Genomic DNA, 16,212 nt, shown 5'->3' with positions numbered 1-16,212 from the left:
CCACCCTGGGAAGGTGATGGGCTCCAGCATCTTCAGATGGCACAAAACCATGGGGAAAAATCATTGCAGCAGAGATTAATCTCCATCACTGGAGTTTTGAACTGTTTTGAACCATACAATGGCTCTATTTTGACTTTCAAAATCTCTGTCAGTTGCCTTCCCAAGAAGCACAGCACATATGAATATAGGAAATATTAATAATTCTTTGAATCTTTTCTATAGTGTAGGATTTTTAGAGATGGCAATAACAACTTTACTGACTGCACTCTCAGTTGATTTACACTGCCATCTAGAATAATGCATGAAAAAAGTACATATCATTGCGAAGTTTAGTTTTATATTGGGAATAAATCAACTCTGAGGCAATACTAGAAAATCACATTATTTTTCTTAATATTTTTTTCTTCAGTAGCTCAGTTCCAAGGCGAAGGCTGTTTGGTATTCTTCATTTCTTTCCTGGACAGGCTCCATCACTCTCAACTCCAATAGCATTGGGGATTTTGGTCGGGATTTCTGGATGTGGATTTGAATGCTAAGGTTTTACTTAATGCTAGGTTTTGGTGGAATTTGTACCGATCTGGTGAGTAAAGCCTTGTAAAGCTTCATCTCTTCCTCCCTTCAATGTCTCCCATGTGGCAGCACCACAGGCCCTTGTGTGGCCTCGTCTGGACCTCCTCTGGAGTGGGGGGGGAGCCGGTCCCACTGCTGGTATCCCAGGGAGACGCCAAAATCAGAGTAGTGTGAGGTCATTTATTAGGGTACATTTACCCTACACATAGGTACGTGCCCCATATGTATGTAGGCATAAACGTGGATGTGCTGGTCAGTCCCTGTGGTCCTGCCGCAGCACAGACGTCTCCATTTGCTCCCCGGTGTAAAGCCCAGGGCAGAGCCCACAGGCTGCTGGTGCCTGCACTGCCCGGTGCCATCGGGGCAGGCCTGGGGTGGGAAGGGTACTGGCCACTTCTGCCTCTTGCTCTTTCATTCCCATCTATTAATTCCAGTTTTAAAACATAAAAACAATTTAATGCTTTCAGTATTACTGTCTTGGTCATATTCAGTTCTTAGCTCGTTTCTTATTATTTTATATAATTTTGGATTTTCCTATGAACTTCTACTTTCTCAAAAGCTGTCAGCAATCGTATCCTAACTACAAATTTAACAGCCACACTTAAAACTCATCTTGTGAGATAACACAGAAGTAAAAGACACCCTGGACCACGAAAGGCATTTTAAGACAGATTCAGCTGAAGGAACCTCCGTGCCCGCAGCGCCGAGTGCCGCCCGCAGGCGCTGGCAGACGTGTGCAGGGGAGGCAGAGGAGGGAAGCAGCAAGTCCTTTATTGAAATAGGCTCATGTTGGTAATTCCAAACGGAGTGCCAGTAAGGAGAACAAACTGGCATCTGTGCACGAGCATCCATCTTCCCCAGGCTGCTGGTGTCCTGCCCCCGGGTTTCGGCTGCCTTGCACGGGAGCACTCGCTGGCCCTGCGCGGGGGGCAGCGAGTCGGGCCAGGCTGCCTCGGGTCATTAAGTGGAAATGAAATAAAAAATGACAGGATTCACGGTAACGCGATTGCTTTGGGAGAAGTTAAAGGCAGAGGTAATGAGAACAAAAGGGAAGCATTTACCGCGCCCTGGTCCTTGGAGTTTGTGCGGTGTTATTAGTTGCGTTGAAGAGGAGATGGCGGTGCTAAGCTGGAGTGAGTACGCACGCCTTGTCTTCTCCTGTAGCACTTGCTGTAAACGGATTATAAATCGTACAGGGAGAGCGTGACTGCGGCAGGGTGATGCCATCACTTAGAAGCAGGAAGAAACTTGCTGAAAAAAAAGAAAGCAAAGCAGGGTTCTCTGGTATAGGAGAGCTGCCACGCTCCCCACGTCAACAGTGCTCTGAGTTTGGCCTTCAGAAACACACTGAGAAGCACCAGGAACGCAGCGGGAGCGGGAGGGAGCAGCTCCCTCTGTGCTTTGCTGGAGACGGCAGCTCGTGCCCTTGCCTGATGGAAATGTAGGACAACGGGCAATTCAGTTCAGGGACTTTTGCTGAGCTCTCCATGGGCTGGAGTTAAAATAGCAGTTATTAACCAAAGACACCCAGAGCAAGCAACGCTCTCGTTTTTAATGGCACGGATCAGAAGTGAGGAGGTGTGACGGAACCCAGCAGCACAACGTGCGGATTGCAGCAGCCCGTTTGCAGGGGTGTCCGAAAGGTGCCGTTAGCCCCGTCCTTCCAGGCCCGGCTCTTCTGGTGAGAAGGGAGCTGGAACTCTGCTGTGAGTTTTTACAAAGAAGTGAGAAAAGAAAATAGCTGCTGAATATTATTGGTGAGAGGGCAAAGAGGGCAGCAGGGCCATCTGTGTGGGAGCACATGCACAGCGGGTTCCAAGCAGAGAAGTTTTTGAGACGCGACACACTGAATGTAAACACGAACTCTGAAAGCGAATACAAGGCGCCAGTGTTGGTGCTCTGGGGGTTTTCCAGGAGCTTGACTCAGGGGTTGTAGATAAATCCTCGGGGCTGGCAGCCCCAGAAGCGCCGTCCCCAGGCGGGCAGACTCGGGGTGCGACAGCCTCGTCGCTGCCTTTGCTCAGCTCCAGCATCCCCCGAAGTCCCAAGCTGGTGCCAGCAGAGAGCAGTGCAGCACAGCCGATGGAGACAGCACCGACTGGAGCACAAATAAATAAATTAGGACTTGCATGAGCAGTGCAGCTGGGATTTCTGAGCGGCTGGTTGGGGGAAGGTGTCGTTCTAGAGGAGCTCCTTGAAATAACGTGCAATTCAATAACGTATTCCTCTCAAGTGGAATCTGTCGGCATTATTTGCTTTCCTTTGTTGGCTGTAAAGCAAGGAGCTTTCCTTCGTTTATAGTGCGATGAGGAATGAGTTGATGTGGAACTAGATGCTGCTTCTTTGAACCTGTACTCCCTGTTGGAAAGAGCTGCTCTTTTCCATAGGCTTTATTTTTATTTATAAAGTGGTTAAATTGGTAACCGAGTTACACAAAGAATTTAGCTGCAGGTTTTGTGCATTTCTCCTTAACCTGGTAATTATGGTCCTGGGAACTAAGTGGTCACCATTCGTCTTAAAACGGTAAAGAATCATGTAATTAGCTCCTGATAGGCATGCGCTGTTAATTAAGCTGTTCAGTGGTACACTTGCTGTACAGCTTCATTATCTGTCCCTAAATAATTCCAGCGAGCACGTGTCTCAGACTGCCACTGTTTTCATAGAAAACTGTCTTTCTGGGACACGTCCTGACCCGCTGTACAAACCAGCATCCCAACATTTACAACCACCCCGTGACCTAAAGAGGAAACGTGGTGGGTTTGGGTTCGAGACTGAATTTCTTCAGCTGAAGAATGGCCACTTTTGAATCACGTTTCGTCTGTATTGCACAACGCTTGGCCATCCTGCGTGTCGGGTTGCCTCCTGTCCCTGGTGGGTGCAGTTCCTGCCGTATGGTGCATTCCCCGTGTTGATAGTTCATACTCGGAGTTGACTAATGAGAAGTAGCATCCAATTAGGAACCTAAAAGGGCCTTTCATTAGCTTTTTGAAAAATTAAGTACTAATTATGTAGGTTTGAATAGATGTTTACTCAAGAGGTTAGTTATGCATCCATAAAAAGCAAAACTGAATTTTGTGCATCTGGGGAGGAGAGGCTCAGGGAGCCGCGGTGACTGCTGGTTGGTGATGCGTGTGGAGCCTTGAAAAGTTCGTCCTTTCCAAGCCCTGCCATGACTCCTCGTCGCTTTGGAGAGGCACAGAGGGAGTGACCGTCTCTCACTGGAAGGAGAGAGAGACCCTCTGCAAGGCGTGGGTCTACGCTTCTCTTTATTTTCCGTGTCCTTTCCGCAGAAACGCTGCAGGTGCATCGAGGGCTGGTCCCACGGCCGCCCCGCCGGTGCTCCCGGGCTCTGCTCCCTGCCGCTGTCCCCTCGGCCTGGGGCTCCTGCTGGCTGTTGCCCCCCAAACTTCAGCCCACGTGGGGCTGTGGTGGAGAGCAGTCTCGGCCTTGGCAGTGTGCCTGGCAGCATCCTCTGAATGTCATCAGCGCCATACCTGTCCTAAATGGGCAACTGGCCGCCTTTGAACGGCAGGACACCTCTCTGCTACATAATCCCAGCGGGGAGAAGGTTAAATATGTCCGTCCTTGCAGAAAAAAAAAAGATAAGAGGAGCAATAAAATTCAGAATTTTTAAAGCGACTGTATTTACACCATGTGATGGCTGTTAAAACCCAAAATATTATGGCATTCCCAGTAAAAATACAGCTTTCTTTTTTCAGTTGAATCTTTCAGGATGCTGAAATCTGGCTGAAAGACTTTACCAAGAGTGATTTTTCTTTGTCTGCTTATTACTGTGTGCAGTAAATAATCAAGGAGATAACGGTATTGTAGAATTTAGCTTAAGAAAGAATCCAATTAGATTTTTCTGGGCTTGTCTCATATGGGATTATGTATGTTCCTGTTAAGATTTTTTTCCTCCTGGGCCAGGTAGCAGCTTCAAATCACTTTTTCTGTTTTATCTGTGATTACAGGCGCAAGAACAAGAAGAAAAAAACCCGTCCTGTATAAGTGATACCCCAACACCACCTTCCTGATCTGCTGAGCAGTTTGGGAGGGGGATGGAGACAGCCTTGGCCTGCGTTCTTCCACTCCCTCCCTCGCTGCAGCCGGTCGCACCCCGGCTCTACACGTGCCCGGGGGACGCAGCAAAGTGCCGGGAAGGGCAGCTAAGGTGAGAGGAGAAGATGCTGAAAACCCACGTACGTCACTTCTGGAGAGGTTTGTGGAAGTCCTGCCAAGTCAGCTCTGCGTTTTGGAGTATCACGTGAGAAACATCATGAAGTCTGGGGAGCATGTTGAAGCATCAGAAAGAAAGCGGGCATTTGTAATAAACTGCTTTTGTGTTACCCAGAGTTTGTAGGTGGCTCCACATACCTGTAAAATACCCCTCTCGAGGCCGAGGAACTCACACAGTGAAAATACTGACAGACCCACTGGCTAGAGGTCGGTGTGTAGGAGGTTGTTCATGAAATCTCACGACTCTCTCTGGATGGCCTTTTGCTCTCAGGTGCAGTGTGATGGCATTCTAGATTTTTTTTACATGAGTGATATCTCCAGCAAAAATTGCTATATAGACTGATCTCCGCAGTTTCCTGGGCTCACTATTGCTGCTTCTCTGGTTCCTCACAGCAAGTTTTAAAGAACGTGGGATCAGGCTACAGACCAAAAGGAGGATCCACGGGGGAGATCGAGCAAGCGAGGCGGAGCGGCGGGACACGAGGGCTAATTTTTGCAGGAGCAGGAGTGTTTGTTTTGCTTTTTGAGTGATGACAAGTGAGCAAACAAGATCTGAATTTCACATCTGCTCCAAAGACTTCTCTTACTCTCTGTAAGTAGCCAAAACATATCAGGAGTTGGTGAGACAACATGTCTGATGGATTTATGCTTTTTTTTCATCAGCTTGCTGAAAAGTGGAAGCTAGATGACAAAACATTTCATAAGCAGTCACAGAGTCCATCTCTCGGCATGTGGGAGTACTGATAAAAGCCAGCTTTGCCTGAAATTGTAAACTGCACTTGAGTAGCCTTGATGTGAGCTCTGTAACATTGTCCTCGCGTTTCCCCTGAGACCTGGCTGACCATCGGTGCTTGGGAGTGTTCCCTTTCCTCCCCTACGTGTAAGATGACCAGAGACACGGTTCAGTGTGCTTTCCCGAGGTGCTGCTACTCATAACGGGCTGTTACCTGGGTGTGGTGGCGTTTAGAGAAATTTTTATCTTCCTGAATCCTGCTAGATGTAATTACTCAGAATATCTGTTTTCTGACCAGTTGAAAATAGCTGTGGGATGGCTGCTGGCAGCTAACATGTCTGCTATGACACAGGGAATATATCCAAACCTATTTAAATAATCTTTTCTCTGTTCTGTTTAAAGAGATGGCAGTTATCCTTATGGGTAAATAGACTACCTTCCAGGTACTTTGTCATCTTTAGACACACCATGCAGTTCGTTATAGCGGCACTAAATCAAAACCACTTCTTGTCAGAAGGAACCTTCCCACCTCTTTCCTAAGAAATCTGACAGTGTACACGGTAGATAATGGCTTTGCTGCTCAGGTGACCCACCGGTCTGTCTCAGTGGGTAATTGAGATGGTGATATAGTCTCTTTTTTTTTTTTTTTTTTTTTCTGCCCAGAAGTAGAAGTTTTCTAAGCATATTAGAGAATAAGGCTTGAATAGCTGAATAAAGACAGGGATAAATTATTCAAATATGTGCTGAATGTCCCTGGAATTTTGCGTGCTGGGAAGACAAACTGCAGAAGGTGCCGACGGAATAGAGCCGACGTGCCGCCGGCAGACAGACGAGCGCGCCCCCGGGTTTGCACCTTTATTTACCAAAGCCCTTTTCACAGTTGTTTCAGGCAGGAGCAGTTTCCAGATGTGCAAGTCTCTGCTGGTCACAGAAGCACAAAAGCACAGCGCCTGCAGCCGGGGCGGCCCCTCTCCAGCACCCCCCAGGTCCCCTCGTCCTGCCCCGGCACACGCGTACAGACATCGTGGACTGCGTGGCAGTGATGAAAGAGGTGCTCAGCTATTAATGTGGTGAAAATGTTTATTTATTATTAAGGTCTAAAAGCAAGTTAAGCTACCTGGGTGGCCAAGTGGAAGAAGGTGATTTTTAGTTCTACTTTTCCCACTCCCAAATATCCATTTTTTTTTTTTTAAGTGAAATTGAGAGATTGTTCCCCAATGAATGACAGTGGGTACGGTGATGAACGTAAACCCTCAAGAGTGGTGCAGGTGTGTTCTTTAGCCCAGCCCTTTGCCAAGGATTTTTCATATAAGACCGGAATTATGACAGTGCTTAAAACTGGCATGAAAAGTGCTACTATAGCTTCTAATGTCTGAGATTTATATTGATGGGTTTTGTACCAGAGCCACCTCCCTCCTCATAAAGCTTCACATCAGCTTTGAGATGCCAGACAAGAGACCACCTGCCTTTCTCCTGATTTATTATGAGAGTCATCTGGTGCCATTTGAGTCCTCCCAGTATGAAACCATTCATTATTTATATTGCAAAGAACTAGAAATAGCTGTCAGGTGTCCATTTTCAGGTTGGCACTGGCAGAGAGGAATGCAGGCTATTCTGAGCATCCCTACCAATGTGCAAGATGTAAAAGAGAAACTGCCCGGAGGCTGCCTTAGAAGGAGCAGAATGAGGAGTGAAGGTGTTGATTCTGTGTGAGGTGCTGCTCGGGACTCCTGTGCTGGCATGCAGAGCCCCAGCGTGCTGTGGGCAGAGGCACGTCCTGCTTACCACCACCGCGGGCTCACAGGGCTCTAGCAGCGTGGAGAGGACTCGGTGCTTTTGTTGTTTTTTTTTTCTGATTAAACCAGTCTGGATGTTTTTGAGCTCCACAATCTTGGTCTGTGAGGTTTTCCTGAGTTTAAACAGCTGTTTTGGTTTTGCTTGGTAAATAGGTTCCTCGGGTGTGATCCTTATTGTTTGACATCTTGAAGTTTTATTTCAGGCTTCTGGTTCATAATAATCTCAAAGCTCAAATCACGACAAAAGCTTTAAGCATCTTTTACAAAGATAGGCGGGGAAAGCACAACAAGAGCTTAAAGTGTGAGATGGTGATAGCACAGCAGAGCTACTGCCACACAAGGTGAAGGTGGATTTAATAAGAAGTTTCATGGTTACAGTGTCAAATTTTTGATTTCTTGTGAGCACGTGGGTGATTTGATCAGTGCTGCCTTCTCTTGAGTTAAAGCGTAAAACCAGATCTGGAAAAAAAGAAAGGCAAAAGGACAGACGGGATGGGAGCTGGAAGGAGGCATGAGGTTCAGAGCCAGGAAAATCAGGCTTCTTAGGAGGAGGTGGTCCTTCTGGAAGAAAAAGGGCCCAGTAGATGCAAATGCCGACTTGAAATCACTCTCACGTGGTATTTCACTGAATTAAAATGTTCATATTTTCTGCACATAATTAATAGAGAAGCAGATGAACAGTGAAGACCAGATACTTCCTAGCAAAGTACTTTCTCATTATTATTTTCTATTGCCTTCCTACTCTGCCTAAAAATATATATCCAATCACATATGATATATTAGTGCAGATCGCTGCCAGCGTAAGGAGCCAAACAGTGAGTATCCTGGAGGATGAGGATGCCAGCTCCTCGGGGGCAAGAGGGACACTTGCCAAAAGGAAGATAGTTTCCAGAACTTACTAATGAATTTGCAGATATCCCAAAATGATATGTCCAGGCATCTCACTAGTATGAAAAGTATTTATTCATCGTGTTTTTTACTTTGTGCTCTTGTTCGGCACAAAACACTTCCTCTTCGATTTATTAAACCCAAGTGAAGAGTTTTACCAGCGCTGGGGTGCACCGGTGGGACGCGCAGGTTTTAGCAGCGTTTCGGTCCCGCTGAGCGGCTACACTTGATGTGGCTGTTGGCAGGATGACGTGGTTTGGTTTAGATGACTTTTAATTGCTGCCCTTTCCTTTGTCTTTTTAATGTATTTTGGATGCACCTTTGGCAGACGGCGATGATTCTCTGCAAACTGCTCTCTGGGCACCTTTGATGTGAGCATAGTGCAGGGTGCTGCTGCTCTCTACCTCTTCCTGTGGGAATGGACTTTCCCAGGGGCCGTACGTCTTGTTGCAGCAAGGGTGGCTGTTGTAGTCCATAAGCATGCTGTTGATTTGCAGCATATTTACTCCTTGAGCGAACGTTTTGCTACAGAACGGCTTTTGCTGTTGGGAGAGAGCAGGGCAGGGGATACGTCCCAGGCTGCTACGGGACTGGGATTTCAACTCGCTGCCTGCCGGAGGGCTCGCGGGGAGCAGGGACCGTCCGGCAGGCTGGGCTGGCACCGGGTTCATGTCACACCCCCCCGGGCTTCATAGTCTGCCAATGAAATCATGTTGATCAGCAGAAGTTCATTTGAACGTTATTAATCTTTGAGGCCCGATACTTGTTTGCTTCCCACTCCATACTGCAGGAGCCTACACTCGCTTCTCTCCCTTAGGAAAAATGAATTCAAAAACTTTCTGTGCAAGAGGAGGAAGAGAAAATCAGACCATTTTCCTGAGGCCACAGAATTTCTCAGATATCCATTTCAAGGTGTTTATTACAGCCTTTCATCCCGTCCCCTGACTGTTGAGACTAAATTCCCTGCCTGGCAACAGATGGGATGCCAATTTATTTTTAGCAGTTTGTTTGCTTTGACTGAACCCTTAAACAGTATCCTGCTTTTAAGTCCTTGGATTACCTTGGGGGCTAGCTAACAAGCTAGCCTGAACTTCTGCACAAGGAAATTCAGAGAGAAACTACCTCTGACGAGGAACTATCCCAGCTGCATAAAACCAGTGTTTTACTCTTCATCTAGGGGACGTGGGGTATGTTATAACCATCAACTGGCATGGTGAGCAGCGAGTTATTAATTTTATTTTACAGAAAGAAAAGCCAGCAGAGATTAATGTCACCTCAGTAAGGGCTGGATGAGAATGTAAGGTCGTCTTCAGTCTTAGTTCCCCATGAATCTGACAAAAGACATAGAAAGACATCAAATGGCCTTAAGACAAGCACATCATCCCTGTCTGCATGATTCTGTGCATGCAGTTTCTTTCTGGGAAAGCAACAGTTACATACAAACCTTCTCATTTCTTTTGTTTGAACAAGGAGAGCTGTAGATGCCAAGAGCTTCCTTGCAATTTAGAAGGAAAATAAAGGAAGTAAGATAAATTTATCCGTCCTCTGTTTTTTTTTTTCAGACTTTTGAACGTTCCAGTGCTGTTATCTGTATGAGACATTAGGTGTGCTGGCAGTGGACTGGCCTGTTGGCTTTGCTAATCTAATAAAGCCCCAGGATTAAGAATGTTCCTGTGACCAGTAGCCGGCTGGAGCCCAGCCACGAGCCCATCCCCGGCGCAGCCCCGTCCTGCGGCGTGGAGAGAGGCGATGGGGCAGCGAGACAGAGCTGCTCTAGCACAGGGATGCAGACGGAGGGTTTCTGCACTGAAATCAGAATATCCAGCTGTGCCCAAGTCCATGTCATGTTTGGAAGGGGTTACTCCTGCTGAATATATTCACATTTAACTACAGTAATATCGTCCTCTGCTGTGCGAATGTGTGAAGTGAGGAAAGAGGCAGACTGCTGGGAGCAAGGCTCTGCTCCGGGGGGGTGACACGCAGCACCTCAGCCAGCCCCTGGCATCTGCTGCCTTGCTCCTGGCTCTGCAGAGAGGCAACTGCCCTGAGCAGCCAGTGCCCAGGCGTCGGGTTTTGGCTGAACAAAGCTGAATCCCTTTCTCAGTCATTACCACGAGCGTTCAGCAGCAAGGCCTGCTTTCTTGCTCTCTGGGCTGCAGGGTGCGCATACGGATGCACAAATCCACGCAAAAACTCTTCAGAGCGCTTTTTAATGCTTTCTGTAATAAATGTAACAGAGATCATTTCTTTTAATCGGCCAACATCTCTTCAAGCTCTCAGCCACTGCTGCATAAAGAACAAAGCGTCTCCCTTGCATTCCTCTGAAAAGGTCTTAATGAAGCTCTGCCCATTTCTGAGAAGCCTAAAAATCTTTGTGCTCGTTCCAGCGTAGAGCTGTATACAAAATACGAGAGTTCCCAAGTCTCTCTCTTGGGACCTGGCTAGAAAATGAATTGCTTTTATTAAAAATATTTTACTTCTGGTCTCCTTTCACCCATTTGTTCAGTTCTTTGCTAAAATTATCCTTTGAGTCATAGAGAGCTCTTTCAGACTCCTCCTTTTGGTTTTTTCCTCCTAAATGGCTTTTAATAATTAAGGGTAATGGAGAAGCTTTGGTTGGATTCCTCACTCAGATGGTTAATTAGGTATAGCTAAATAAGTTACAGAATGTATTCCTTTAGACTCAATTCCTTTTCCTTTATCCCAACTAAAATACGCTGTTCTCCAGAGAGTTCTTGTTTGGGAATTGACTGAAGGTAATTATTTCAGATAATTAAGATCACTAAGCAAAGTAATTTAATTTTCTTCCCTGCCTCTTCCTCCCTCCAAGAAATGTAAATGTCTGTATAACACTCGATCAATAAAAAAAACCTTTTCAAAGGTTAAGTTGGCCAAGTATGCTGTTAAGTTGGGACAGACTAACATGAAGTGAAATCCAGTAGAGATGTTTAGAAAAGTAATGAAATTTCCAATTGAATGATTCTTTTTCCCCCAAGATTTTTTTTGGGGGGGTTGTTGGTTTTTTTTTTGTTGGTTGGTTGGTTGTGTTTTGTTGTTTATTTGTTGGGTTTTTTTTTTTTAATTCTGCATCTTTGCCAAGGGCAGAGCCGGGACAGCAGGTACACAGACATGAATCTCTACGGCCCAATTAGTTTTACCGAAATCGGCTGCTCTGGGGCAGGGTTGGCCTGGCAGCACCTGCTGCAGGTGAGGGAGATGCAGAATCATTGCAGAAAGGTGAACTGCATTGAAATGAGGAGGCTCTGCCAGTGACATGTGCAGCAAACCCTACTTAGCAAGGACTGTGGGGGGATAGTAAAGGCAAAAGGGAAGTTCGGGGTCTTGGAAGACTGAAAAAGCTAGCCAAGAAAAGGTATTTGGGGTTTTTATTTTCTTTTTTTCTTGACTTTTCATGATCTCTGAGTGTTTGGTTGCTGCACAACTTGGATATAACGTGTGGTTAAGGAAGCCTGGAAGAAATTTGCTCTAATCTTTTTATTGGAGTGAGTAATCAGGGGAAGAGAGGATTGTGGTTTTTTTCTAAATCATAGTATTTTTCCTGTTTACTAACTATTCTGCTTAAAGCTAGAGAAGGGATGAAGTTGTAAACTTCCCTTTGTGCTTGGTCATGGGGCTGTGAGACAGGGACCTGTTTACCAAACTCGTTTTATGTAACGAAAGTAACTGCAAAGCAATGAGATTTCTCTTTGTTCAGTGAGATCTTGAGTCATTCCAGTGCCTGCCAGTTCAACTCACTTATCTTGTCTCTTTGCAAATGTTTCTTCTTGCCTTGGCTGTATCTTATCTGTGTCCCATGCTGCTTGTGCAGACAGTCGGTGATATTTATAGGGAAAGCACCTTTTATAGTTCCCTTTCCCTGTAACTCTAACGGTATCTCAAACTGCAAGTTTAGGAAGTGCTTAGTATGTCTGGGTACAGACAAGCAAAAAATAGCAATACTAAGTCTTAAGCAGCTTTCAGGATTTAAACTTTATTCAATCCTGTATCCTGGGCTGCGCCTTAAGCCCAAACCTAATCTACAGCTGGGTCAAACCTTCCTGACCTGGTTTGTGTTGCCTGAATCCGAAAGCCTTGGGCTGTGTTGGGGGAGTTGAGCTCCTGCCTGCGCAGCCCTGTTCAGGTGTGTGGGCAAGGAGGGGTCACTGCTGGAGGAGATGAGCCTGTGATCGTGCTGGAGCAGAAAAACCTCTCGCTGCTGCAAGAATCTGGGCTGGACCTGCTAAGAAATGAGCTAGATCCTAAAACATCAGGGATGTGTCTGCATGTCTGAAGTGCTCCTAAAAATCGGTTTAGCTTGGAGAAGACAGACTGCCTGCTCATGTGTTTACATTAAACTGCTTTGGCTTCTTTTCGCAGAGTTTACTGGAAGCTATTGCTGCTTCTAAGGTCATTTGTAATATGATGCAGGCTTTGGAGAAGCAAAAAGTCTGTGCCCATTTAAATGTGGCTTTGTAGAAAGGACAGATCCTGGAGAGAGTGACCCGGACTCAAACAAGTGCAGAGCCTTGGGGAACAGCAGCCGCGTCCTGCAGCCCCAAGCTTTCCCCCCCAGAACAGCCGGCTTCCCACCTGTTAATTTCCAGAGCTTAGCTCAGGTTTTTTTACTTCCAGTCATGTCATAATGACTGCGTACTTCTATTAAAGTTTCCTGTGGTGTGTTCATTATAATTTCTGTTTTACAAGGGCCACTCACCGAAATGCACAAACACTTCAGCAAACTGTCAGTGCTTGGCTTTGAAGCCAGCGTAGAGGCGAATACCAAAGATCTGCTATCTTAATTAGTACAAGAGGTTACAGAGATGTTAATACCTGATCTTGCAGGGCTGACAGAAAGGATTAAAGGTTGTGGAATCAAATTCCTGTAAAACAGAAGGTTCTGGCTACTAGTGTTTTTCCTGAGCTCAGGTGAGCAGATTGCAGCTTCACTCGCTTGGGTGAGGGCGCTCGTGGTGCGAGTCCGAGTGGCACGTACGGAGGCGCGTGGCTTGAACTTGGGCCAAGGGTTGGAACTGCCAGGAAGGTCTCGAATCCTTCAAGCTTTGCTGGTATCAAATTCCATCAGAAATACTTGAAATAGTGCCTATGCCTTGTGGCTATGAAGCATCATCTTTCAATCCATGTGTTTTTTATAAACAACCTTGCTGCTGTGGCTGGGAAGCTTTGTGGAGCGCAGGCACGTGACGTGCATCTTATTGACACCTATTTCTGCAACAAAATGCTGTGACCCGAGGCCAGCCGGGCCCCGGTGATGTGACTGCCCACAGCACCTGCACAAGGTCCACTACACAGCAGCCAGAAACACTTTTTTTGCACCATTCTGGCAAACCAAAACACTTGTTTCCGTAGTGCCGGGATGCTGAGCGGCTCACGCGCCAGGGTCAGCAGAGAGGAAGAGGCACCTTGGGAATCCCAGCTCGCTCCAGGCTGTGTGCAGGGAGGTTACACCAGGGAAAGGGTCACTCCAGCAGGTATTTGTGGCAATTAATGGAAAGCAGATACTGGACAAGACGTACCTTTTGCAGACCCGTTCTCCCTGGCCTTGCCCAATCTGTTCTTGTGGTTCGCGTGATGAAATTCCTGAGATGCAGACAGTCCTCTGTCTGGAAGCCCTGTTTCAAGTCCTAAAGCGGTCACAGGGCATGGAATAACAGCGATGCTTCAGTTTGGTTTGTAGCTCTTGGGATTCTGTGCTGCAGTAGATGTTGGAGCCCTTTGCCCACGTTGCTTCCACGGTCCGTACCCTGAAATATTTATGGTTTCGGGCCCTGATTCTGCTGTAAGGTGGCTTTGGCTGAATCGTTCAGGATACCTGCATGTGACAAGTAATACTCACCCTGTCTAAAGGTGGTCAAAATCTTGCTGGAATTAATTAACTTATTGTATTTTACGATGTTTGGTGTGCCTCCTTGGCACCCAGAGGATCTCGGATCTTTGATCCAGAGGGTGTGATTTATTGGGCAATTATACATCTACACACCATTGCTCATGCTGGAAAGAGGTGCTGTGATCTCATCAGTCTGGGAGAACGTGACATGGAAGGACTTTTATCAGATGAAGGGGGGGGCTGATGGATGGAGAAGTCAGGGAAGTATTGATTCAAGCCGATATATTATTTTCTACATTAATATTGTGCAGACAGTAGCAAATAGAGATCCTGCACTAGTGTTAGTGTGTTTTCCATGATGAAGAATTGCCCTTCCGTGAAGTTCCATTTCAATGAGGAATGAAGTTTTGCGATGTTAAATGATTTCTCAGGGAAATGTTAGTTCTTTCATTATACAAAGAAACAGGCAAAACGCACAATTATTTTTCTTGCGCTGCCGGGAAGAAAAGGTGTGAGGGGAAAGTTTTCTGTATGGGCTGCTCTGTTTTGGGGGATGACTTAGGAAATGGCGCACTGTGGGCCCTAGCGTGGGTGTGTGGCTATTGGAGCCCGTCGGAGTTAACCCCACCAGGGAGAACCTGTCGGTATTTTCTCTCTCCAAGAACAAGCAGCTGCAGAAGTTGCAGCAAGTTTCTGTAGGTGTGTTAAAAGGAACAGAGGCCCAGGCCATCCACTTGTAGATAACCTTTGCTGTGGGTCTGGGGCCTGGATGGTGGCTAGGGGAAGGTGAGATCAGGCGAAGATTTTTTATATGTTTAATCCTGTTAACTTTCCAGAAAGTAAATGGCTCCTGAATCAGGGCCAGAATATTTGTAATGTGATAGAGGTTTTCCCTTCTATTACTATTTCTTTTTAATTTGGAGGTCATTCCTCTGAGTTTAGCAAAAGCTTCTCTGTTGATGACTGGTGCTTTCCTCCTGTTATTTGTTCTCCCTTGTAATACTGGATTTATTTTAACGTATCAACAGAGTTCTTCCCATGTTCATCAGGGCCAGATGGTGATAAGAAGGACTTCTGCTTTAAAAAATACCTTCCTTCTTTTCTTTCCTGGCCCCCACCAACAGAAGAAAGGGAGGGGATTAATCTTAGACTAAAAGTGTTTCAGTTGATGCCTGCCCCCAGAAGTCATTAGTAAGATAACCAGGTAATGAGACTGATGTAAGAAACCTTGACTTGTGCTGACAGAAGAGGAGGAACCACTATGCAGCATTTTTGTTTTCGTTTGGATCAGGCTGCTTTGTACAAGATACGGCACAGCCTTAAAACAGCAGCTGCCGATGGAGATGATCTTTGCTCTGCAGACCACACATGTTCCATAACTTTGGCACAGATAACCCATCCCCACTGGAGAGATTCAGGAGGTTAGTGTGTCTTTGTAGTAGACTTTTCATGGCTTGTATTTCTTGAGATACTAAAAATTTAGAGTAAAACAACTGAAGATGCTGCATCAGTGTGCACGAGTTGAAGAATTCTGAACTTAGACCATAATGATGAACTTACAAATGAAGCGTCCCTATTTCCAGTAGAATAACGCTCTTGAGCTGAAGAGAGTTAATGCTGCTTTGCTCCTGGCATCAAGCATGCAGTCGTTTCACGTGTTTTCTCTGCATGTTGGCTCATGCTGATTTCTTGCTTTTTCTGTCCCATGAAGGCATGACCCTAGGCTTAGCAGCAATGTCTCATGTTATTCCTTCCCTCTTACCCTGTTGTCAGAACAGTGAAGACTTTCACCTGAGTTGTCTACATGTGTAGAGGGATGTCAAGGTTAGTTTGAACAAAAATGCCAAGGAAGATGTCTCAGATCGCTTGACCTGCTTGGTTACAGACAGTAAAACTGGGCAGCCTCTGCAGGGGCATCTCAGCCCAGCTGTTGTTACTCCAAGTTTTGCAAACAAAAAGAGTTCCGCTACACCAAGCAGAGGATGGGTGTATTTTCCCTTGGTCCCCACTGGAGGTCACTGGAACATTGTTTACCATTGTCCGTTAGAACAAAGGAATTGCAAAGCTGACATTTCCTAAAATTAATGTTTTAAATTTTCAGAGATTTTATCAATTTTACGAATGAAAATAAATCTCCAAATTGC

This window comes from Athene noctua, chromosome 23, assembly GCF_965140245.1.
Source record: "Athene noctua chromosome 23, bAthNoc1.hap1.1, whole genome shotgun sequence".
Classification (NCBI taxonomy): domain Eukaryota; kingdom Metazoa; phylum Chordata; class Aves; order Strigiformes; family Strigidae; genus Athene; species Athene noctua.
This window is presented reverse-complemented; position numbering follows the sequence as displayed.